Genomic DNA, 23,840 nt, shown 5'->3' with positions numbered 1-23,840 from the left:
GTGACGAGAGGATAAGGGAGATTTTGAATTTCTGCACACACTTGTGGACACTGGACACTTTTGGATTGTGTGAGACCCAATGAATATCTGAGCGCTATGTGACAGGCTCGATGGCACAGCTGTGACCAAAGTGACTAGAGGATAATGGAGATTTTGAATTTCTGCACACACTTGTGGACACTGGACACTTTTGGATTGTGTGAGGCCCAATGAATATCTGAGCGCAATGTGACGGGCTCGATGGCACAGCTGTGGCCAAAGTGACTAGAGGATAAGGGAGATTTTGAATTTCTGCAGACACTTGTGGACACTGGACACTTTTGGATTGTGTGAGGCCCACTGATATCTGAGCGCTATGTCACAGGCTCGATGGCACAGCTGTGACAAAAGTGACGAGAGGATAAGGGAGATTTTGAATTTCTGCACACACTTGTGGACACTGGACACTTTTGGATTGTGTGAGACCCAATGAATATCTGAGCGCTATGTGACAGGCTCGATGGCACAGCTGTGACCAAAGTGACTAGAGGATAAGGGAGATTTTGAATTTCTGCACACACTTGTGGACACTGGACACTTTTGGGTTGTGTGAGGCCCAATGAATATCTGAGCGCTATGTGACAGGCTCGATGGCACAGCTGTGACCAAAGTGACGAGAGGATAAGGGAGATTTTGAATTTCTGCACACACTTGTGGACACTGGACACTTTTGGATTGTGTGAGGCCCAATGAATATCTGAGCGCTATGTGACAGGCTCGATGGCACAGCTGTGACCAAAGTGACTAGAGGATAAGGGAGATTTTGAATTTCTGCACACACTTGTGGACACTGGACACTTTTGGATTGTGTGAGGGCCACTGATATCTGAGCGCTATGTCACAGGCTCGATGGCACAGCTGTGACAAAAGTGACTAGAGGATAAGGGAGATTTTGAATTTCTGCACACAATTGTGGACACTGGACACTTTTGGATTGTGTGAGGCCCAATGAATATCTGAGCGCTATGTCACAGGTTCGATGGCACAGCTGTGACAAAAGTGACGAGAGGATAAGGGAGATTTTGAATTTCTGCACACACTTGTGGACACTGGACACTTTCGGATTGTGTGAGACCCAATGAATATCTGAGCGCTATGTGACAGGCTCGATGGCACAGCTGTGACCAAAGTGACTAGAGGATAAGGGAGATTTTGAATTTCTGCACACACTTGTGGACACTGGACACTTTTGGATTGTGTGAGGCCCAATGAATATCTGAGCGCTATGTGACAGGCTCGATGGCACAGCTGTGACCAAAGTGACTAGAGGATAAGGGAGATTTTGAATTTCTGCAGACACTTGTGGACACTGGACACTTTTGGATTGTGTGAGGCCCAATGAATATCTGAGCGCTATGTCACAGGCTCGATGGCACAGCTGTGACAAAAGTGACGAGAGGATAAGGGAGATTTTGAATTTCTGCAGACACTTGTGGACACTGGACACTTTTGGATTGTGTGAGGCCCAATGAATATCTGAGCTCTATATCACAGGCTCGATGGCACAGCTGTGACAAAAGTGACGAGAGGATAAGGGAGATTTTGAATTTCTGCACACACTTGTGGACACTGGACACTTTTGGATTGTGTGAGACCCAATGAATATCTGAGCGCTATGTGACAGGCTCGATGGCACAGCTGTGACCAAAGTGACTAGAGGATAAGGGAGATTTTGAATTTCTGCACACACTTGTGGACACTGGATACTTTTGGATTGTGTGAGGCCCAATGAATATCTGAGCGCTATGTGACAGGCTCGATGGCACAGCTGTGACCAAAGTGACTAGAGGATAAGGGAGATTTTGAAATTCTGCACACACTTGTGGACACTGGACACTTTTGGATTGTGTGAGGCCCAATGAATATCTGAGCGCTATGTGACAGGCTCGATGGCACAGCTGTGACCAAAGTGACTAGAGGATAAGGGAGATTTTGAATTTCTGCACACACTTGTGGACACTGGACAATTTTGGATTGTGTGAGGGCCACTGATATCTGAGCGCTATGTCACCGGCTCGATGGCACAGCTGTGACAAAAGTGACGAGAGGATAAGGGAGATTTTGAATTTCTGCAGACACTTGTGGATACTGGACACTTTTGGATTGTGTGAGACCCAATGAATATCTGAGCGCTATGTGACAGGCTCAATGGCACAGCTGTGACCAAAGTGACTAGAGGATAAGGGAGATTTTGAATTTCTGCACACACTTGTGGACACTGGACACTTTTGGATTGTGTGAGGCCCAATGAATATCTGAGCGCTATGTGACAGGCTCGATGGCACAACTGTGACCAAAGTGACTAGAGGATAAGGGAGATTTTGAATTTCTGCAGACACTTGTGGACACTGGACACTTTTGGATTGTGTGAGGCCCACTGATATCTGAGCGCTATGTCACAGGCTCGATGGCACAGCTGTGACAAAAGTGACGAGAGGATAAGGGAGATTTTGAATTTCTGCAGACACTTGTGGACACTGGACACTTTTGGATTGTGTGAGGCCCAATGAATATCTGAGCGCTATGTCACAGGCTCGATGGCACAACTGTGACAAAAGTGACTAGAGGATAAGGGAGATTTTGAATTTCTGCACACACTTGTGGACACTGGACACTTTTGGATTGTGTGAGACCCAATGAATATCTGAGCGCTATGTGACAGGCTCGATGGCACAGCTGTGACCAAAGTGACTAGAGGATAATGGAGATTTTGAATTTCTGCACACACTTGTGGACACTGGACACTTTTGGATTGTGTGAGGCCCAATGAATATCTGAGCGCAATGTGACGGGCTCGATGGCACAGCTGTGGCCAAAGTGACTAGAGGATAAGGGAGATTTTGAATTTCTGCAGACACTTGTGGACACTGGACACTTTTGGATTGTGTGAGGCCCACTGATATCTGAGCGCTATGTCACAGGCTCGATGGCACAGCTGTGACAAAAGTGACGAGAGGATAAGGGAGATTTTGAATTTCTGCACACACTTGTGGACACTGGACACTTTTGGATTGTGTGAGACCCAATGAATATCTGAGCGCTATGTGACAGGCTCGATGGCACAGCTGTGACCAAAGTGACTAGAGGATAAGGGAGATTTTGAATTTCTGCACACACTTGTGGACACTGGATACTTTTGGATTGTGTGAGGCCCAATGAATATCTGAGCGCTATGTGACAGGCTCGATGGCACAGCTGTGACCAAAGTGACTAGAGGATAAGGGAGATTTTGAATTTCTGCACACACTTGTGGACACTGGACACTTTTGGATTGTGTGAGGCCCAATGAATATCTGAGCGCTATGTGACAGGCTCGATGGCACAGCTGTGACCAAAGTGACTAGAGGATAAGGGAGATTTTGAATTTCTGCACACACTTGTGGACACTGGACAATTTTGGATTGTGTGAGGGCCACTGATATCTGAGCGCTATGTCACCGGCTCGATGGCACAGCTGTGACAAAAGTGACGAGAGGATAAGGGAGATCTTGAATTTCTGCAGACACTTGTGGACACTGGACACTTTTGGATTGTGTGAGGCCCACTGATATCTGAGCGCTATGTGACAGGCTCGATGGCACAGCTGTGACAAAAGTGACTAGAGGATAAGGGAGATTGGATTGCTTTTAAAAAAGCAGTTTGCAGAGCAGTGGGTAAACAGCAATGCCAGCCTGTCAGGAAGCCTTAAAAGGCAGCCCAACAACCAACACCACTGATAAACCACAATATAGCCTCCCCTTGCACTGCACACACAGTGACTGGTGTGTTGTGCAGGCCAAATCGCTAGCAGCAGAAGCAGTTTTTTTTTCTTCTCAGCAGGACAAAAAAAAAAAATTGGGATTGCTTTTAAAAAAGCAGTTTGCGGAGCAATGGGTAAACAGCAATGCAGGAATGTCAGGAAGCCTTAGAAGGCAGCCCAACAACCAACACCACTGATACACCACTATATAGCCTCCCCTTGCACTGCACACACAGTGACTGGTGTGTTGTACAGGCCAAATCGCTAGCAGCAGAAGCAGTTTTTTTTTCTTCTCTGCAGGACAAAAAAAAAAAATTGGGATTGCTTTTAAAAAAGCTGTTTGCGGAGCAGTGGGTAAACAGCAATGCAGGAATGTCAGGAAGCCTTAGAAGGCAGCCCAACAACCAACACCACTGATACACCACTATATAGCCTCCCCTTGCACTGCACACACAGTGACTGGTGTGTTGTGCAGGCCAAATCGCTAGCAGCAGAAGCAGTTTTTTTGTCTTCTTCCCTGCCTAACGCTCTCCCTACAGAATCAGCAGCAACCTCTCCCTATACTGAGATCGGCAGAAGTAAGATGGCGGTCGGCGTGCACGCCCTTTTATACCCCCTGTGACGCCCACCAAAGCATGCCAATCACTTGCATGCCCTTCTGAAAGATGGTGGTGACCCCTGCCTATGTCATCACGTTGCCCACAGTGTCCGTGGATCCTGATTGGCTGAATAAGAGCGCAAAACAAACTTTTGAAACGCGACTTTGGCGCGTAAGTCGCCGACCTCGTGGCCGACCTCATCCTAGGGTCGGGTTTCGTTTCATGAAACCCGACTTTGCCAAAAGTCGGCGACTTTTGAAATTTTCTGACCCGTTTCGCTCAACTCTACTCATATCTACCTCTCTGGCCCAGACGTCACCACTCTGCTGTCCAGAATCCTGGAGTGTCTATCAGCCATATCCTCCTTCTTCTCCTCTCGCTTCCTCAAGCTCAATGGGGACAAATCTGAACAGATCATCTTTCCCCATCTCACAGATCTTCCTTACCCGACCTATCTATAACAATTGATGACCAGAGGTCCGCTGCCTCAGAGTAACCCTTGACTCTGCCCTGTCCTTCAAATGCACATCCAAGCTCTCTCCACCTCCCCTACTGTCGCCTCCAACTCAAAAATATTTCCAGAATTCCTCCCTTCCTCAACCCTCATTCTACTAAAATGCTTGTACAAGCCCTCATCATCTCCCACCTCGACTATTGCAACATCCTTTTCTGTGGCCTCCCTGCTAACACCCTCGCACCTCTCCAGTCCATTCTTAACTTTGCCACCCGACTAATTCGTCTCCTCGCTACTCCTCCACTTCTCCCCTCTGCATATCTCTTCACTGGCGCCCATTCCCTCAGCGTATCCAGTTCAAATTACTAATACTGACCTACAAGGCCATCTGTAACCTGTCTCCTCCATATATCTCTGAACTAATCTCCCGATATCTTCCCTCACGTAATCTCCGTCCTCTCAAAGATCTCCTTCTCTCCTCCACACTTATTCGCTCCTCACCCAACCGCCTCCAAGACTTCTCTCGAATATCCCCCATCCTCTGGAATTGTTTGCCCCAACATGTCCGACTATCAACCACATTTGGATACTTCAGATGGAACCTGAAAACCCATCTCTTCAGGAAAGCTTACAGCCTGCAATGATCCCCGCTTCCTCCCCACCACTACTGGAGCTACTTCCTCACCATCACTGGAGCTGCTACAACCCCCCAACCTACTGTCTCCTTTCCCACCATTCTGTAGAATGTAAGCCCGAAAGGGCAGGGCCTTCTCTCCCTTCTATATCAGTCTGTGATCAGTTTGTTTACTGTAAGTGATATCAGTAATTTGTATGTAACCCCTTCTCATATAGAGCACCATGGAATCAATGGTGCTATATAAATAATAATAATAATACTTCATCAAATGCTTTGCTGAAGTCGAGATATACTATATCTACAGCATTTTCCCGATCCATCCAGTCAGTGATTCCATCATAGAAGGAAATTAGATTAGCCTGGCATGACTTGTTTCCTACAAACCCATGCAGGCTCTAGTTAATTACTGTATTCCTAAAGAAGTACCTACATACATGCTGTTTAATAATTTGTTCAAATATCTTTCCTGGTATAGAAGTATGGCTCACTGTCCTGTAATTTTCTGGCACTGTGTTCTTTCATTTATTGAAGATAGGGATAACATTTGCCCTTCTTCAATCCTCTGGAACTTCTCCTGTTTTCCAGGATCTTTCAAAGTTTCTAGCAAGTAGTTCTGCAATTTCCTCTGCTATCTCTTTCAGTACCCTAGGATGTAATTTATCTGGACCAGAAAATTTTAATTCATTTAAATTAGCAAAGCGTTCACTCATCATCTCTCTGTTCATGGGGATAGTGTAGATTATTTAATTATTTAATTATCACCAAAAAGGTCTATCTTTGTTGCCTCAGACCAGAGAATCTTATTTCTCATAGTCTGGGAGCCCTACATGTATTTTTTAGCAAACTCTATGCAGCTTTCATATGTCTTTCACCGAGGAGAGGCTTCCGTTGGGCCAGTCTGCCATAAAGGCCCTACCGGTGGAGGGCTGCAGTGATAGTTTGTGGAACCTTCTCCCATCTCACTACTGCATCTCTGGAGCTCAGCCACAGTGATCTTGGGGTTCTTCTTTACCTCTCTCATCAAGGCTCTTCTCCCGCGATTGCTCAGTTTGGCTGGACAACCAGGTCTAGGAAGACCTCTGGTTGCACCAAACTTCTTCCATTTAAGGATTATGGAGGCCACTATGCTCTTAGGAACCTTGAGTACTGCAGAAATCTTTTGTAACCTTGTTCAGATGTGTGCCTTGCCACAATGTCTGTGAGCTCTTTGTCCAGTTCCATTGACCTCATGATTCTCATTTGGTCTGACATGCACTGTGAGCTGTGAGGTCTTATATAGACAGGTGTGTGCTTTTCCAAATCAAGTCCTATCAGTTTTATTAAAAAACAGTTGGACTCCAATGAAGGAGTAGAACAATTTCAAGGAGGATCACAAGGGAATGGGCAGCATGGGAACGTCTGAGCAAATACTTTTTACCATGTGATATTTCAGTTTTTCTTCCTTAATAAATTAGCAAAATTTCTACATTTCTTTTTTTTCAGTCAAGATGGGGTGCAGAGTTTACATTGATGAGAAAAAAATGAACTTTTTTGAATTTACCAAATGGCTCCAATGAAACAAAGAGTGAACAATTTACCCTTGTGAAAATAAATAATCCTAGGCTAAAGCAGCATTGTTGCAGGAAAAATTTAAATTTTTTAATTTCTCGGCTCAACATTATAAAATTCTGTAAAGCACATGTGGATTCAAGGTGCTCATCACACCTCTAGATAAGTTCCTTGAAGGGGCTCTGCAATTGCGACATGGTGTCCGTTATCTATTCTAGCTAATTTTGAGCTCCAAAAGTGAAATGTTGCTCCTTCCCTTCCGAGTCCTGCTGTGTGCCAAAACAATGAAAAATAATGTATATGATAAATGCATTAAATGAGGTATTGGTTAATATTTTGGCCAAAACAGACAAGCTTGCAACCCACATCAAGGGTCCTCACGCTTGCGAGTCATAACACTAATATAGAAAACAACGTAAAGGACAAATTCAAACAACAAACCAGAAAAAAAACAGCCTTGTCAGCACCAAGTCAGATCATAAATGCACACATAGGATGCAGCAGACCACAATTATAAAGGCAAGGGCAGTACAGTTGGAAAATACTGATGAAAGCAGCCACTTACAAGCCTAACAAATTATGAAGAGGGTGGCTGCCTAGTAAAAAATGCACACAAATGAGGCTTGAATAGAACATCAGTCACACAGGTAAACGTGATGCAAAGTGTCCGACTTTCAACCTATTAATGACTCCAGCAATATTATGTCAAGCGGCTGCCGAGAACTATATGAGTGCACCCCACAAGGACAGATGCCCCAGTTCACCCAACAAACAATAAGGGCCTGGTTGCATCCTGCAAAAATGGTAAACTGTGCAATAAAAGATGAAAAAATGAAAAATAATATATATGATAAATACATTAAATGAGGTATTGGTAGATATTATAACTAAAATAGACAAGCTCGCAACCAATGTCAAGGGTCCTCACGCTTGCAAGTCCTATCACTAATTCAAAAACATACCAGCGTGTGGATTTGTTATCTGACTTTTTTAGGCGTTGGGTTCCTGCAGCTGCAGAGTGGGAATCCAGAGCCTTGCATTCAGCGGTCTCCCATTCTCCACCGACTGCTCAGGAGCCTGCACAGCAATCACGGCGTCTCAGACGCTCTGCTCAGACCAGCTCTGTGGGTCTCGCTGTTGCTGCCACCTCTGGACCAGCAATGGCAGCACAGGCTGCTCAGCAACGAGCCACTCCAGAAGCGAAGTCCTCCAGTTGCTCTACTAGGCATGCTCACGAGACGATCTCCCATTGGAGATCAGGAGTCACATGCCCAGGTCCTTCTCGTGATATGATTGGTCCTTCTCAGGGATCTGGAAGCTTCCGGAAGGTCCCGGGTATAAAAGGTTCGCATGGCCGCTCAGCCATGCGCTAGAATAGTCTCTAGTTGCCTACTGTGTGAATGATGATGGATGCATGTACCTGCGAATGACTCATTAAGATCCCCTCCCTCTGATATTACAAGTGTATACAGAGACTTAGGCTTAGAGTCAGCGCCAGCCAGTGCAAAGCCACAAGCCACAGCAGCATCATTAACAGTGCTAGCGTCCAAGAGTGCACCTTCTACCGGGCAATCTCGTTTAGCGGCAGTTTCTGTTGCTGCGCTGCAGTCTGCAGCATGCACAGTAGGTCTAGACGGATGCTGACCCTCTGCCTAGGGTTCAGCTCCTGTGACCACATACCATGCGTGCACTTCTCTGAGACCTGTGGCGTTAACAGGCTCAGCCTTTTGTGTTTAACACATAGGCGTCACTGTGAATTAACAGAGATCGCTCAGCGCACCCGGGTGACGTTCAACCCGCGTGCATCATACTGCCATAATGTATGTCCGCCATTATCTAGCAGCAGTGTTTACACCTTCTGCATGGTGGACCCCGGGCGGCGAATGCACTTTACATTATTTTATATTTAGTGCGTTCCGCCGTCCCTAACATTATACTAGCGCCAGGGTCTGGCTAGTAATAGCGGACCTGCAGCAGCTACGACCGTACATTCGGCAGCTGGAGGGCAGGTTGGAGGCTATCGAGAGCTCCACCTCAACTGTGAATGCTACAGTGGCTGCTGCTCAGGCAGTCGCAGAGGCTGTCTCGCGTGTGCGCACATTCACGCCTGTGCCGACATTGTCCCGCCTCCCGTTGCCCGATAAATTTTCTGGTGACAGCACCTCCAGCAGGGGTTTCATGAGCCAGTGCTCTATCCAGCTTGAGTTACTGACCGCGCGATTCCCTACAGAGCGGGCTAAGGTGGGGTTTATCGTCTCCCTCTTGTCAGGCAGGGCGTTAGAATGGGACACGCCGCTGTGGGAGCGTGGTGAACCCGTGGTTCTGAGCGCTGCTCGGTTTCTAACCTCTTTAAAGCAGGTCTTTTTGGGACCACGGGTCACTCACGACTAGTGTTGAGCGATACCTTCCGATATCATGAAATATCGGATTGGATTGGATCGGACCGACACCCAAAAAGTATCGGATATCGCCGGTTCCGATACAGGAAACCAATGCAAGTCAATGGGACAGAAATATCGGAATTAAAATAAACCCTTTCTTTCCTTGTAGGTCAATTCTACATGAAGAAAAACAACTAAGACTAATGTAGAATGTATTGGGGGAGGTGGAGGAGACATTAAAGGCATAAAGGTTTAGCCCAATCAAATGGAATAGCAGCAATAATTTTTTTTTAAGATGTTCGGAGTTACAAAGATATTGACTATGTTAACCTTTGTTATATTTTGTCAGATAAGTATGTTTCACTACTTCCATGCTCTTCACCTTCTTTTTTACTCTCCCACACTTTCTCCTTCATGATCCTCAGCAGCAGCAGCATCGTTTTCATCAACTTCTTCACTTTCTTCTTCATCTTCTTCTTCTTCACCTTCTTCCTATTCTTTTTTTTTACATTCTTCATATTTTTCTTATTCAACTATTATTCTTCTTCATATTCTACTTCTTCATCTTCTTCCTATTCTTCTTCTTCATCATATTCTTATTTGTGACAGGCATTCCTGTTGTTGCTATCTATAAAAGTTTGAAGATTACACCTTCCGTTCTGCCTGTCACAATAGATTTACAACAGGATTTGTCCATGTTCAGTTTGGCCTGCAGCAGCAGGCATTTTCCAGGGGCACCACGAGGAGGAATGGACTCACCCCCATACACTGCTTAGTCTTCCTCTGCTTATAATTTAGATAACATCTTTTGCTCTGATTTTTAGTCTTATGCTTAATGTTCTTCTGCTTTTTGTTCTTCTGCTTCTTGGTCTTCTGTCTCTTGTTGTTCTGTATCTTGGTTGTTGTCTTCATGTTCTTAGTCCTCTTGGTCATCTTCTTCAGGGTCATCTTTTTGGTCTTCTTTGGGGTGGTCTTCAGGGTCGTTGTCAGGGAGATCCAGAGTGATTACCAAAAACCATTTCAAAAAGCTTGAACTTGGAAATGTAGCAGAAGGTACAAGAAGGCTGAGGAACTGCTGAAAACCAGCTGATGGTACTGGAACCCGGATGGGTAGCAGAAGGAACAAGAGCCAATGGCACTACCGAGGCCTTGCTGACGGTACTGGAACCCAGCTACTAAGCAGGAGGTACCTGTGCTAGAAAGCACTACCAAGGACCAGCAGACGTTGCTGGAACTCGGATACCGAGATGGAGGCACCTAAGCCAAAGGCACTGCCGAGAACCAGCTGACGGTGCTGGAACCCAGAGGGGCAGCAGAAGGAACAAGAGCCAATGGCACTACTGAGGACCAGCTGATGGTACCAGAATGCGGTTACTAAGCAGGAGGTACCTGTGCTAGAAAGCACTACCAAGGACCAGCAGACATTGCTGGAACTCGGATAGTGAGATGGAGGCACCTAAGCCAAAGACACTGCCGAGAACCAGCTGACGGTTCTGGAACCCGGAGGGGCAGCAGAAGGAACAAGAGCCAATGGCACTACCAAGGACCAGCTGACGGTACTGGAACACGGTTACTAAGCAGGAGGTACTTGTGCAAGAAAGCACTACCAAGGACAAGCAGACGTTGCTGGAACTCGGATACCGAGATGAAGGCACCTAAGCCAAAGGCACTGCTGAGAGCCAGCTGACAGTACTGGAACCCGGATGGGTAGCAGAAAGTACCCCTGAAAAACAACGTTGCAAGGCCGCGAGCCAGACGCAGTTACCGAAACACACAGTCCTACAGGGGGTGCTTGTCCTATTGGCACAACGAAACCAGCCTTTATTGCCAGATCCCGCAGCCCACATAGGAAGCACCTAAACTGCAGGCACCATAGAGTCGGCTAACCCAACCTCAACACGACAGGACAATGTATTGGTTCCAAAGTGATGTTGACACTACCCGGAAACAGCTGGCGTGCTGGAACCAGGCTGGGCAGGAGGGAGTACCTGTGCCAAAGACACTTCTGAGCAGCAACTTGGTGGTGTTAGAGCCCAGGGATTACAGTAGAAACAGAGTGTAGCCAGAGGCCTAATTGGAGCAAGTTTAAAATCTGGAGTAGTGTGAATGTGGACAGAGCAGGCGAAATTGCCGGACACACAGCAGGGGAGCAGCTGACGTTACTGAACCCCACTAACACAGGAACTAGTGTTTTTCTCTGTGCAGACGGCACTTCTGAGCAGCAACTGGCGGTGTTGGAGCTGAGGGTCAATAATGGAGTAGGCTAAGGCCTAATTGGAGCAAGTTTAATATCTGATGTTGGGATGAATGTGGAGGGAGCAGGAGATATTGCCGGACACACAGCAGGGGAGCAGCTGGCATTATTGAACCCCACTAACACATGAGCTAGAGTTTTTCTCTGTGCAGACGGCACTTCTGAGCAGCAACTGGCGGTGTTGGAACCCAAGGTCAATCATGGAGTAGGCTAAGGCCTAATTGGAGCAAGTTTAAAATCAGTTGTAGTGTGAATGTGGAGGGAGCAGGAGATATTACCAGACACACAGCAGGGGAGCAGCTGATGTTACTGAACCCCACTAACACAGGAGCTAGTGTTTTTCTCTGTGCAGATGGCACTTCTGAGCAGCAACTGGCGGTGTTGGAACCCAAGGTCAATCATGGAGTAGGCTAAGGCCTAATTGGAGCAAGTTTAAAATCAGTTGTAGTGTGAATGTGGAGGGAGCAGGAGATATTGCCGGACACACAGTAGGGGAGCAGCTGGCGTTACTGAACCCCACTAACACAGGAGCTAGTGCTTTTCTCTGTGCAGATGGCACTTCTGAGCAGCAACTGGCGGTGTTGGAACCCAAGGTCAATCATGGAGTAGGCTAAGGACTAATTGGAGCAAGTTTAAAATCAGTTGTAGTGTGAATGTGGAGGGAGCAGGAGATATTGCCAGACACACAGCAGGGGAGCAGCTGATGTTACTGAACCCCACTAACACAGGAGCTAGTGTTTTTCTCTGTGCAGACGGCACTTCTGAGCAGCAACTGGCGGTGTGGGAACCCAGGGTCAATCATGGAGTAGGCTATGGCCTAATTGGAGCAAGTTTAATATCTGATGTTGGGATGAATGTGGAGGGAGCAGGAGATATTGCCGGACACACAGCAGGGGAGCAGCTGACGTTACTGAACCCCACTAACACAGGAGCTAGTGTTTTTCTCTGTGCAGATGGCACTTCTGAGCAGCAACTGGCAGTGTTGGAGCCCAGGGTCAATCATGGAGTAGGCTAAGGCCTAATTGGAGCAAGTTTAATATCTGATGTTGGGATAAATGTGGAGGGAGCAGGAGATATTGCTGGACACACAGCAGGGGAGCAGCTGGCGTTACTGAACCCCACTAACACAGGAGCTAGTGTTTTTCTCTGTGCAGACGGCACTTCTGAGCAACAACTGGCGGTGTTGGAGCCCAGGGATTACAGTTCAGGTGGTAGAAACATGAACACAACAGGAGACCTGGATACTGTTGCCAACCAATTATTTAATCTGGAAGAGGACTGGCAAATTCCGGCGAGATCCAGGCCTTGTTCATTTTCAGAAAAGTAAGCCGGTCAATGTTATCGGAGGATAATCGCATGCGACGGTCTGTTAGTACACCATGTGCGGCACTAAAGACGCGTTCTGATAATACACTAGCAGCAGGGCAAGCCAGCACCTCCAATGCATACTGGCTAAGCTCTGGCCATGTATCCAGCTTAGAGACCCAAAACTTGAAGGGGGAAGAGCCGTCTGGGAGTACACTGAGAGGGCAAGACATGTAGTCTGTCATCATCTGACGGAAGCGTTGCCTCCTGCTGACTGGAGCCGTCTGTGATGGTGCAGACATTTGTGGCAGGCACACAAAACTTTGCCACATTTGGGCAATACTGGTCTTGGCTTGTGCTGAGGCACTGCCTCTGCTTCCTCTTTGTGCAGAGCTTCCTCCACTGCCTCGACGCACTGAGCTGCTTTGTAAAGCACTAGCAGCACTGCTCTCGGGTGGAATGGAGAACATAATGGATTGCACCAGTGTGTCTTGGTACTCCTGCCTTTTATGCTCCCGGTTCATCGGTGTTATGAGGCTTTGTAATTTGTCCCGGTAGCAAGGATCTAGGAGGGTGTACACCCAATAATTAGCCGTGTTGAGAACGTGGGCCATGAGGCGGTCGTTTCTCAGGCACTGCAGCATGAAATCAACCATGTGCTGCAGACTCCCAACTGGCCAAGAAACACTGTCCCCTGCTTGAGGCGTCATCTCTGCCTGCTCTACATCATCCCACCCTCTACATACTGACTACTAGAGCATTGTGTACCTCCCTCCTCTGGAGAGATGTCTTCCTCCTCCATTGACTCCTCCTCATCCTCCTCACAAAGTGTCCCCTGCCTAGGCCTTTGTGAGGAACCACGTTGCGCAGACTGTCCAGAATCAGATGGCATTTGTGACTCCTCATCCTCCACGTCTTCCAAAACCTCCTCCCTTAGTGCTTGCAGTGTTTTTTGAAGCAGGCAGATAAGGGGGACAGTCATGCTGACTAGTGCATCATCTGCACTCGCCATCTGCGTGGAATCATCGAAGGCACGCAAAACGTGGCAGATGTCCTTCATAGAGGCCCACTCAGTGGTGGTGAAGTGTGAACGGCGAGCAGTGCGACTTGCTTGCGCCTGATGCAGCTGGTACTCCATTACTGCTGCCTGCTGCTCACACAACCGCTCCAACATATGTAACGCTGAATTCCACCTGATGGGTAGGTCACATATGATCCAATGTTCCTGAAGGCGGAATCGGCACTACAGAGCTGCAATGCGCGATCTTGCCATACTGGAACGCCTCAATTGAGCGCACACTATGCGGACCTTGTGCAGCATATGATTCTTTGAGTTTATTAACATTGAGTTAATTGAACAGGTGCATACTGATTTGTCTTCAGTTCCTAGCGCAGGATATATGGTTGGGAATTTTTAGTATGTGGTCATTATGAGTAAGACTCTGTCGAGTCGAAACGCGTAAATGCCTGTCTTCACCATGGTTTTTTAACTTGTATCCCGCTTTTGGATTTTTATGAAGATTTCTCAATAAAATTTCTATTTTTAAGTAAGAAGATGTGCTGGAATATTTGGATTTTTGTACTTATGTCAGCTTGTGACATTTCTTAGCACCTTCATCTAAGAACTGCCTTCAACGTGACAAATAAAAAAGGTGAGCTGAATATATTTGTTTTTGGACTTTACAAGCATTCTTCGTGCTCCCATTTTTAAGAGAACTGTGTTTTCTATTATAATATGGATACTAATGTTGGGGCAGAGTCAATTTCTACTACTGTTAATGAGAAACCAGATGATTTTTTCAATGTGAACAATGCAACCAGATTAAGCAAAATGACTGCACTTTTCAATAAGGAAATTCTTATCCCAGATGATACCTCTAACCTTAAGAACAATATGAAGGAGTTGGAAAAATATATGGTCATACGCCTTAAACTTTGGTGGGATAGCCATACTCTCCAACAATATCTAGAAAGGAACATGATTCCAAGGGGTCTGCGTCTTAGGAAAAGACCTACACAGAACCTGGATGATTCTTTTCTTGAACAATGAGGAGATCCCAAAAGGGAAAAAAAAAAAACACCTGGTTCCGGCGCTGCTATACTTCAACCCTCGACTGGATTTCCTCCATTTCCTCCATTTGAGGGTTGAAGTATAGCAGCGCGGGAACCAGGTGTTTTTTTTTTCCCTTTTGGGATCTCCTCTTTGAGTAATGGAAGCAGACGCTGTCTGTCTACACCCTCCTCCTGCAGCTTCATTATATGGGATTGAGTGTATTTAGTAGTTGTGGCGTTACACAACCTCTGAGGGTGAGTACCCTGAACAATTCAAATTTTACTTATTAGATCTGGTAAAGCCCTATGGGCGTGCTTTTGTGGTTTCTTTTATCTTTTCTTGAACAATGGGATTCTATCTTGAGTCAATGCTCAAGTAGACTTATGGAATTGATTGTAAAATATGAAAACAAGAAAATGCAGTCACTTGAAAAGTCTATTGAAGAACTGGAGATATCAATACAAGATCATAAAGATACAAAGAATTATCGCATTTTAAAAAAGAACATCAATGAGAATTTGGGTAAACTTGAGGATTCAATTACCCAGTTGAAACAGAAAAAAATTAAAAGGGATATTCGTGATTAAGAAAATAATAAAATTTATAACTGGCATGAGAATAAAAGAGAAAAAAGAAATAAATCACCGAAACCGATTCTTAAATCGACTCATACAACTGTGCCGGCTGAACGGCGTGTGAGTTTCAGTTCTATAGAACCAATCTCTTCTGAAGGATTTACAGAAAGGGAGGTAGAGGTGGTTTCTATTAACAATCAATCTTCTAAAAACGGATTGTCACAAAGAAGCCAAAAAGAACTAGACAGGCAGGACGTAAATATAGGAAAACGTACTCACGGATATCTGACTCGGAACAACAAATAAACAACTGTTCACAAGAACATACTGTTTTGAATCTCTTGGCTACCATTCTGCTGGAGTCCGATATAAGACTTTTAAAAAAAGGACTGAATTTTGTGCCTAAAAAGGACTTTGACCTTTTGCATACCATGATGGATATTAACAAATTTGTCCATAAGATCACTGTTAAAAAACGTTATTATAATGAAGAAAGTCTTAATAAGTCTCCCAGCTGTGATAGGACTAAGTTTTTCTCTAATGATTTGCTTACTTTCCCTGAACAGATCAGTGTCATGCATCTGGAGTCATGTACAGAAAATGAGTTTAAGGTGGACAAAAATAATTTTTCTACTAGAGTTCCTAACCCTCAGTTCTATCCTACACAATCACTGACCCCCAGTATGGATGATTTCCAGTTCATAGAATCGTAGAGTTGGAAGGGACCTCCTGGGCCATCTGGTCCAACCCCCTGCTCAAAGCAGGATTCGCTAAATCATCCCAGTCAGATGTCTGTCCAGCCTCTGTTTGAAGACTTCCATTGAAGGAGAACTCACCACTTCTCGTGGCAGCCTGTTCCACTCATTGATCACTCTAACTGTCAAAAAGTTTTTTCTAATATCTAATCTGTGTCTCCTCCCATTCAGTTTCATCCCATTGCTTCTAGTCTTTCCTTGTGCAAATGAGAATAAAGTTGATCCTTCTACAATGTGGCAGCCCTTTAGATATTTGTAGACAGCTATTAAGTCTCCTCTCAGTCTTCTCTTTTGCAAATTAAACATTCCCAAATCCTGCAACCTTTCCTCATAAGACAGGGTTTGCAGACCGGTCACCATTCTGGTCGCTCTTTTCTGAACTTGCTCCAGTTTGTTGATGTCTTTTTTAAAATGTGGTGCCCAAAACTGGACACAATATTCCAGATGAGGTCTGACCAAAGAGGAGTAGAGGGAAATAATGACTTCACGTGATCTAGACTGTATGCTTCTGTTAATACATCCTAGAATTGCATTTGCCTTTTTTGCTGCTGCATCACACTGTTGACTCATATTCAGTCTGTGATCTATTAGTATACCCAAGTCTTTTTCACATGTGCTGTCACTTAGCCCTATTCCTCCCATTCTATATATGCTTTTTTCATTTTTATTGCCCAGATGTAGTACTTTGCATTTCTCCCTGTTAAAAACCATTCTGTTAGTTGCTGCCCACTTCTCCAGTTTATTTAAATCTTTTTGAATCCTCTCTCTCTCTTCTCTAGTATTAGCTATCCCTCCTAGCTTTGTGTCATCAGCAAATTTAATCAGTTTACCCTCAATTCCTTCATCTAAATCGTTGATAAAGATGTTGAACAATACAGGGCCCAGGACAGAGCCCTGTGGTACCCCACTTGAGACATTCTTCCAACTGGATGTGCAGCCATTTACGACCACTTTTTGGGTCCGATCACTAAGCCAGTTATGAATCCACCTAACAGTTGCCTTGTCCATTCCATACTTAGTCATTTTTTCAATAAGGATTGTATGAGAGACTTTGTCAAATGCTTTGCTGAAGTCAAGATATACTATATCTACAGCATTTCCTTCATCCACCCAATCAGTGATGCCATCATAGAAGGAAATTAAGTTAGTCTGACATGACTTATTAGTTACAAACCCATGCTGACTCTGTTTAATCACTTCATTCTTATCCAGGTATTGACATACATGTTGTTTAATAATTTGTTCAAAGATCTTTCCTGGTATAGAAGTCAGACTCACCGGCCTATAGTTGCCTGGGTCCACCTTCTTCCCCTTTTTGAAGATAGGAACAACATTTGCTCTTCTCCAGTCTTCTGGCACTTCTCCTGTTCTCCAAGAATTTTCAAAGATTATGGAGAGGGGTTCAAAAATTTTCAGTTGAGTCTGAACTTCATATGTTGAGAGAGCAAAAACTATCCAGTTTTAATCTCTCTAAAGCTGACCAAGACTCTTTGAAGAAACTACAGGTTAATCCTAATATCATCATTAAAAATTCTGATAAAGGGGGTTCTGTGGTTGTGTTGGATAGGGGTTTATATAAAAGAGAGATTTACATGATGCTGGAAGATACTAACATCTATATGCATTTGAATCATGATCCTACAGAACGAATTAGGGGCTTTTTAAAGTCCTTATTATCAGAAGGTGTTTTTTGGGGGATTATCAATCAAAAACTGTGATTTTTTTTCAGCCTGATTGCATACAAACACCATTGTTTCATGCATTTCCTAAAACACATAAGTCCATTTTGACACCCCCACTACGCCCAAAAGTGTCGGGTATTAACTCGTTGACTGAGCATCTTGGCGAATGGTTAGATGATAGGTTAAAACCAATTTCGTACCGATCGCCTAGTTATATCAGGGACTCCAAGCATGTTTTGAATCTTGTGCATAATCTTGAATGGTCTGAGAATTATCAATGGCTGACATGTGACATTGCATCCCTATATTCCTCAATCCCTCACAGTTTGGCTCTTATGGCTTTAAGAAACCAACTTGACAAATATTCTTGCTATACCCCAGATCACCAGGATTTTATCTTCAGTGTTACAAATTTTCTTTTGAAAAATAACTATTTTATGTTTCTTAAGAAATTTTATTTACAGATTCAAGGTTGTGCAATGGGGGCCAAATTTAGCCCCTCCCTGGCTATTATTTTTATGAATTGGTTTGAACAACAGTATATATATAGTGATTTAAATCCTTTTTGGATAGCATCTATATTTATACACGTTATATTGATGATGTCCTGGTGATCTGGAGGGGTGACAAAATTGAAATAAGTGCATTTATTGCATATCTCAATAACAATCCCTGCAATATGACTTTCAGTTTTGAACAAAATCCACACACTATTTCCTTTTTGGATCTTCAACTCATGGGTAATTCCCATGAGAAAAATATCAGCTGTGGTCTATATAGGAAACCAGTGTGTGGAAATTCCCTCTTACATGCAGCAAGTAATCATCCGAAGCATATCATTAATAATATCCCTACTGGAGAATATATTAGAGCTAAACGCTGCTGTACAATAGAGGCTTTATATTCTGCTGAATGCCAAATTATTGATAAACTTTTTTTATGCAGAGGATATAAAAAACCATTATTGGAGAATGCCAAGAGAAAAACTAATAATGAGGAGTAGGGAGGATTATTTAAGGGATAGTGTACACACACAGAATTTGGATATTTCTCCGGTTCCTGAAATAGTTTTTTCTAGTACATACAGTAATCAATTTAACAAGATAGAGGCAATTGTAAAGAAGTACCTTCCCATTCTAAATACTGACCCCACTACACAGAAAATTCTTTCAAAGGGTGTTTTGTATCAAAACGTGGGGTTACTATCGGCAACTATCTTTCACCCAGTGATCACTCGTCTAATAGGATTTTTCATAGGGAAGCCCAATCCACATGGCTTGCCACGCTGGGCTCATAGCGGTGTGGCCATAAAACATGTGGCGCCTGCAAATATATGGTTATTCCAAAAATTTTTCTTCTTTTCAGACAAATAAGACCTATGATAAAAACTTTCTCATGGATTATAGTAGTACTAATTTGGTGTGAAAACAAACAAAAGCCAGCTCACCAAGTGTTCACCGCAGACCTCGGAGCTCCGTCTGGACTGACGTGTAATCAATAGGAAAAAGCAATTAGTTCCAGCTGCGTGTAAAAAATTTCTTCTTTATTTCAACATTAAAAATATGTCATCTTCATAGTATATGCCATACACACGGACACGGCAACGCGTTTCGATCTGTAAGATCTTTGTCAGAGCCATAGAGATACACTGATCTCAGCTGCATATATACTACATTTGATCCAATGACATGCACAAATACAATCACATGACAATTAACTCATTAAAATTACATAGCAATGTACAAAATAAATTAAAACACATGTTGCAAAAGAGAAATATTTATCTTTTCAACAATAATGAAGCATTAGGTCATTTCGTTTATTTAAACCATTCGGGGATCGGACATCTAGGTGATAAATCCAAAAAGCCTCTCTTGCTAACAGGCGTCGCTTTGAATCTCCGCTGCGGAAAGGAATTTTAACCTGTTCTATTCCTTGCACTTTAAAACTCGAGGTATTTCTAGCATGGTGCCTAATGAAATGCTGCGACACAGCTGATATATTACGATTCATGTTATTCGAATTCTCAATATCATGTAGATGTTCCCTAATGCGCATCTTCATTTTTCTAGATGTGCACCCTATATATGATAATTTGCAAATGGTGCAATCTATCTTGTATATTACATTAGTTGAATTACAATTGATATATTGTTTTATGGTATATTGCACTTTATTTGCCGCATCAGAAATTTTTTTTGTGACATTTGCATATCTACATGTTTTGCATTTTGTAGCTCCACATCTGAAAAAACCATTGCAGGTTAACCAGGTTTTATTAGTTTTATTATTGAGAGAAAATAAATTAGGTGATAATTTGTCTCCCAATGTAGGAGCTCTTCTCGATACTATATTAATACCTGGCTTTAATATATCTGCCAATTTACTATCTTCATATAAAATGGGCAAATATCTATTAATGATTCCCTTGATTTGTGGAAATTGGCGACTAAACTGAAAACAAATATACGGTTTCTTTCCAATAACTGTCTCATTTGCGTTGCCACCAGAAAAAATCATTTTATTACGTTTTTTATTTTTTACTATTTGTTGTGCTCGATTTAAAGACCAATCCGGATACATGCGATTTTTTAATTTTTTCTTTACATGTTCCAGTTCACTATCTAGATTACTCTCTTCACTACAATTACGTTTAACCCTTGTGAGTTCTCCTACTGGTATTGCTTTGAGGGTATGTTTATTGTGACTGCTAGTCGCATGTAAGATGGTATTCCCACTATAGGGTTTATGATGTGTTTTCGTAGAGATTATTTCCCCCTCAACACCAAATAAATCCAAATCCAAAAAAGATATATGTTCCATATTATGTTCATGCGTAAATTTAATATTGTATTGGTTAGAGTTTAGATATAGCATAAAGGCAGGTATGGCAGATACATCTCCATCCCAAATTAATAGGGTATCATCGATATATCTGCCATACCATGCCACCTGTCCATAAAAAGGATTGGAATCTGAGAAAATAAATTCATATTCCCAATACGACATAACCAGATTTGCAAGGGACGGTGAAAATTTGGCTCCCATGGCTACTCCCTTCAACTGTAAATAATAACACTGGTTGAAGGAGAAAAAATTATGTGACATCAAAAATATTACTACTTGCAAAATATAATTAATTAGATCCATAGAGTAGTTACTAAACCTTTTTAAATGAAATTGCAAAGCTCTTATTGCTAAATCATGAGGGATACATGTATATAATGATACTACATCGCAACTCAGCCATGAATATGATGACAACCACATCTTGTTAGAAAACTTTTGTAACACCTGTTTGGAATCTCTAATATAGCCAGGCATCCTCTGTACAAGGGGTTGCAACAATGTGTCAACCCATTGTGACAAATGCTCATGTGCTGAACCGATGCCCGAGACAATCGGTCGCATAGGAGGAATGCCACAGCCTTTGTGTATTTTGTGTACTCCATATATAATTGGAAGCACTGGTTTTTTCACTTGCAGATATTCTGCCTGTTTTTTAGTAATGACTCCTAACTCCAAACCTTCCATGATAATTTGATTAGTTTTATCCCTAAATTGTTCTAAAGGGTTATAATCCAGTTTCCTGTATGTCAATTCATCTGACAATAACTCAATCATTTTATCATAATAATCTTTAGAATCTAGAACCACAACTACCCCACCTTTATCTGACATTTTTATAACAATATCTGTCATTGATTTTAATTCTCTTAGGGCTATAAATTGCTTGCCAGATAGATTTTTAAATTTACTATTTTTTTGATTAAACAAAATTTGCAATTCCTTTTCCACTATATCTTGGAATCGGTCCATACACTCAGATCTCGCGTGGACCGGATAGAAATAGGGATTTTTTGTGGAAAAATGTAATGACTGATTAACATATTCCATCTCTCTATTTTTTTCTGTATCCAAATCTTGTAAAGTTACCAATGACACCTGCTCCTGAAAGTTCATATGTAAAAATTCGTTAGTTATTGTCTGAGTGTTGTCATCACATTCTCCTTCTTCATTCATTGTTGTTTGTGAATCATTCATAAACTGTTTTTTAACAGTCAAGTTCCGCATGAACTTATTCACATCTAGTATAGTTGTGAACAAATCAAAGTCCTGATCCGGAGCAAAGTTTAACCCCAAAGATAAGATCTCAATTTGATCTGGAGTTAAATCTCTGGATGAATAATTTTGCACATTCTTAATTACTTGGTCATGTAATGCTTCTTGTGGGTAGTAATTCCTACTGCGCCTGTGGTGCTTGCGACCCCCGCGCCTCTTGCGTTCTTTGAAAAATGTTGGCCTATATTCACACTGGTTGGTGCATTATCGTCTGAAGCACTCAAGTAATTATCAGAGGAGTCCGGGTCTGATGATGTAAAGGAAACATGCGGTTTGTTCAGTCTAGCTCTTGAATATTTGCGTTTTTTATGAGCATGGCTTTGTTTGAGAATGGACTTAGGAGTTTTATCAAAATTAGTCCACTTGCCCCAGTCATATACTTTGTTGCTTGTGTAATCATTAGTGTCTCGCACAAATTTTTTCTTTTTTCTAGTAATAACTTCTTCCTCCAAAGCTGAGACTTTCTCATTTATTTTTGCTATGGAAGAATCAAACTGTGCCAATGTCTTGTATTGCAGTATAGACGAATTAACTGTTTCCATCTCCTGCTGAATGTCTTTCAGTTTAGTCTCTTCCTGCCGAACAATCAGTTTCATTAAATTCTGAGAACAATTGCTTAGAATAGTATTCCATTGCTCTATGAATTCATCCGAGTAGATTGTGGTGGGAATTTTTTTAATTTGCAAACCTCTCGGTATCATTTCTTTGCTTACGTAATTGTTAAGCGTTTCATGATCCCACCACAGTTTCATTTCCTGCATACGAAGTTTTTCCAAATTAATCAGACATTCATTAAAGCCTGTAACACTGCTGTCTGGCTCTTGCTGATTAGAAAAAACCTCTGCAGCCTTTAAAGACGGATCCCTGTTCAGGTCTGTGGCCATATTAAAACGTGACCTCTGAGAATGTTATCCCGTGTAGGCAAGACGAAAATATTCTTGTATAAACAATGTTAGTACTTTAGATATCCATCAATAGATACAGATCTGGGAGCAAGGCAGTACAACCATAACATGAAAACAAACAAAAGCCAGCTCACCAAGTGTTCACCGCAGACCTCGGAGCTCCGTCTGGACTGACGTGTAATCAATAGGAAAAAGCAATTAGTTCCAGCTGCGTGTAAAAAATTTCTTCTTTATTTCAACATTAAAAATATGTCATCTTCATAGTATATGCCATACACACGGACACGGCAACGCGTTTCGATCTGTAAGATCTTTGTCAGAGCCATAGAGATACACTGATCTCAGCTGCATATATACTACATTTGATCCAATGACATGCACAAATACAATCACATGACAATTAACTCATTAAAATTACATAGCAATGTACAAAATAAATTAAAACACATGTTGCAAAAGAGAAATATTTATCTTTTCAACAATAATGAAGCATTAGGTCATTTCGTTTATTTAAACCATTCGGGGATCGGACATCTAGGTGATAAATCCAAAAAGCCTCTCTTGATAACAGGCGTCGCTTTGAATCTCCGCCGCGGAAAGGAATTTTAACCTGTTCTATTCCTTGCACTTTAAAACTCGAGGTATTTCTAGCATGGTGCCTAATGAAATGCTGCGACACAGCTGATATATTACGATTCATGTTATTCGTATTCTCAATATCATGTAGATGTTCCCTAATGCGCATCTTCATTTTTCTAGATGTGCACCCTATATATGATAATTTGCAAATGG

The sequence above is a fragment of the Dendrobates tinctorius genome, unplaced genomic scaffold (genome assembly GCF_039654945.1).
Source record: "Dendrobates tinctorius isolate UK_male_01 unplaced genomic scaffold, ASM3965494v1 ptg000293l, whole genome shotgun sequence".
Classification (NCBI taxonomy): domain Eukaryota; kingdom Metazoa; phylum Chordata; class Amphibia; order Anura; family Dendrobatidae; genus Dendrobates; species Dendrobates tinctorius.
Note: the sequence above shows the minus strand (reverse complement) of the source record.